This window comes from Otolemur garnettii, unplaced genomic scaffold (genome assembly GCF_000181295.1).
Source record: "Otolemur garnettii isolate 467f Iridium unplaced genomic scaffold, OtoGar3 scaffold00079, whole genome shotgun sequence".
Lineage (NCBI taxonomy): Eukaryota > Metazoa > Chordata > Mammalia > Primates > Galagidae > Otolemur > Otolemur garnettii.
This window is the reverse complement of record NW_003852474.1, coordinates 6,286,650-6,290,036: the sequence shown is the minus strand read 5'-3', so window position 1 is coordinate 6,290,036 and position 3,387 is coordinate 6,286,650.

The following is a 3,387-nucleotide window of genomic DNA, read 5'->3' as shown; positions in this document are numbered from 1 at the left end:
GCCCTCTTCAGAGGGCGGAAGAACCTTAGAATGGCATCTGTTATCTACCCTGCAAAACTTCCTGAGGCAAAGAAACATGGAACCTAGCCCCTGCTTGAACTGTGTGTGGGATGACAGGGGCATGGAAGGGAAGAAAACAAATTCATATTTCAAAATAAATATTACCAATTTGAAATTAGAAAATTAAGTCCTGGCTCGGTGCCTGTGGCTCAAGTGGCCAGGGCGCCAGCCACATACACCTAAGGTGGCAGGTTCGAATCCAGTCTGGACCTGCCAAACAACAATAATGGCTGCAACCAAAAAAATAGCCGGGCGTCGTGGCGGGCGCCTGTGGTCCCAGCTACTTGGGTGGTGGAGGCAGGAGACTCGCTTGAGCCCAGGAGTTGGAGGTTGCTGTGAGCAGTGAAGCCGTAGCCCTCTACCCAGGGGAACAGCTTGAGGCTCTGTCTCAAAAAAAAAAGAAAAGAAAAGAAAAGAAAATTAAGTCCTACTGATAAGCCACCATTTATCTGATTTACCTGTAGACTGTATATACATTGGAATTTTGTTGAGCTTGGGGGAAAAAGAAGTTTCTAAAGAGGCTTAAAACATTTTCCTGGACAGGGGGCCTTCATGATGGCAGGGATTGTGGCTTTTAGATTTGGAGTCCCTGATAAGCCTAGGCAGGAATGAATAATAACTTTTAAAAAATATTAAAACACACATCCACCTTCACATTATCCATGTATATAAAAGAGGATTTGAATAGACATCATGTTAATTGTTAATAGCGGTTGTTTTGGGTGTCGGTACTACTCTCAGTGAAAATTTTCCTGAATTTAGTTTGATTATAAATTTAAAAATTTCTCTACTTCAGACATCTTTTTTACTCGTATGCTTTTATTGCTAATAAAATAAATATTATGAATGTAAGTAAAACTTGGATCGATAAGCCTGCAAAATCTTTCTTGGTCTGTAGGTGTATGTTGGGGGAGGGCTGGAGGGCAAAGGATACCTGGAGGTCCAAAAAACAGAACTTTTCTAGGCTGTTCTGATAAGTGGGCAAAGGCACTAGGTATTTGACCTCCCAGATGGCTTGGCAGTGTCCCCAGAAGGGGCTGCTCCAGAGTAAACTTCCACTGGGTTATATTCAAACCAGAGATGGGGAAATCTCTCTAGGCTCATCTCAGGCTAGAATCTAGGCCTACAGTGGCTCTATAATGAACTAGGCTCTAATATGGGTCAGGAGTACCTAGAGGCCTCTCAACTTTTCAGTTCTTATTTGAAGTAAGTACTAACTAAAGAGCCCATAAATATGGCACCAAAGCACAGAAGGGGGTAATTTGATAATGTTGGTCATTGGGTCATAAAATGGAACATCATCTAACAACCTTTCCAGGGACTGAATCTAACTATAATTAGACCTAGGCCCAACACCCCTTTATACAGTAGCCTGTTAAATTTTATTTGTTTGTTTGTTTTACCTACTAACTACCTCTTTAGTCTTTTGAAAACTGCCTTAAGATATGATAAAGGAAATCTGATTGGATTCTTCTCAAGTTCTCCATAGTGGATTTTTAGGAAAAAAATTTCTATAGCCATTCCTGGGGTCCCTGCAAGTCGGTGATGCCAGTTCTAGCATTTTCCCTTTGGGATGTGTCAGGTCTGTGCTAGGCTAGGTCATTGCTATCCAAGAGGCACATAATACGAGCCACGTATGCAATTTAGAATGTTCGAGTAGCCATATAGTAAAAAGAAACAGGTGCAATGAATTTTAACAGTATATTTTGTTCAACCAATATATTAAAAATATTTCAACATATAAGTAATATACAAATTGAGAAAATTTACAAATTTTTGGTACTAAATTTTTGAAATTCAGAGAGTTTCACACTTACAGCACATCTCTACTGAGACTAGTCATAATTCAGGTGCTCAACAGCAAAATATGGCTTGTCGAACAGTGCATGACCAGGTAAATACAGGTGGATTTCCCAAGACATTGCCGTGGGTCTAGCGAGAACATATTTGTTATTCAGCAAAAGACTCGAAATACAGACATGCATTGATGTCACTCTCATGATCTTCAAAGGTCTTTGCTGAAGAATCAAGCTTCTTTCCCAAGTATCAAAGATCTTAATTCTCAGGATTTTTTGATATCTAGTATAAATCAAAATATAATTGTCTAACAAATACTCCTAAATGAGTCAATGGAAATTTTACCTTACTACCATTTGAAAATCTAGTTCAGTATGTGAAAAACATTTGCCAGATGATGAAAACTTATGAGGCTGGATATTTTTACTAAAGCCCTTGTATAAAACAAACATTTCTTAACCTTATGAAACAAGACGTCCTACAAACCCCATAAATATGCAGATTTGTAAATGAAAAGCCAATAAACAGGGGCTGCAGTATCACCTGCAGGTTCAGGCCGTCATTTGTAAGTTCTCTAGCACATTCCTAGCAGTAGGTCATCAGTGATTATTACAGCTTATCTTACCAGAGCCTGTTACGCAATGCAGTGGCCCACTGTGGTATGAAATTCTTCTGTTTCCTCAAGTTTGTGGATTGAACGGCTCTTCTAGAAACAAATCATTATTTGTTAATTTATATATACATAACGAGCCATTATTCATTAACTCTGAAAGCTGAAGATGTTTAAAAGAAAAGGCAAAGTTCAACTGTACTTCATTAATCCTGCTTAAATAAACAGTTGTAGCTTTAGAGAGGGTACCTAGGAATGAAACAAAGAAATAAAAGAAGGCGTATGACAGATTCATCTGCCAATATTCGAAATGAAGCTATCTCCTTCCTTAATTTTCTGTTAGTCCTTGGAGATATGTGTTTATGGGTATGTGTTATGAACAAATAAATATAGTTCCAGTATGTAGATATCTGTGTTATATTTGTCTAAGAATTTGTTTCATCTAGGTCAGTGTTTTTCTTTCTTCTTTTTTGTTTTTTAGAGACAGAGTTTCAGTTTGTCACCCTTGGTAGAGTGCCATGGCGTCACAGCAACCTCCAGCTCTTGGGCTTAGGCAATTCTCTTGCCTCAACCTCCCGAGTAGCTGGGACTACAGGCGCCACCACAATGCCTGGCTATTTTTTTGTTGCAGTTTGGCTGGGGTTGGGTTTGAACCTGCCACCCTGGGTATATGGGGCCAGTGCCCTACTCACTGAGCCACAGGCGCCACCCTAGGTCAGTGTTTTTCAACATTTTCCATCTCATAGCACACTTGAGCCTAGTTAAACTTCCATGGCACACTTAAATTATGTTGATCAAAAAATAGTTAAAAAAAGAATATACTTACTATACCGTCTTTTGAAAATTATTTAATTAATGATCTTTAAAAATTTTTGCAGCACACCTAAGCTAGTGCTGTGGGAAGGCCCTCTCCTCTCTCC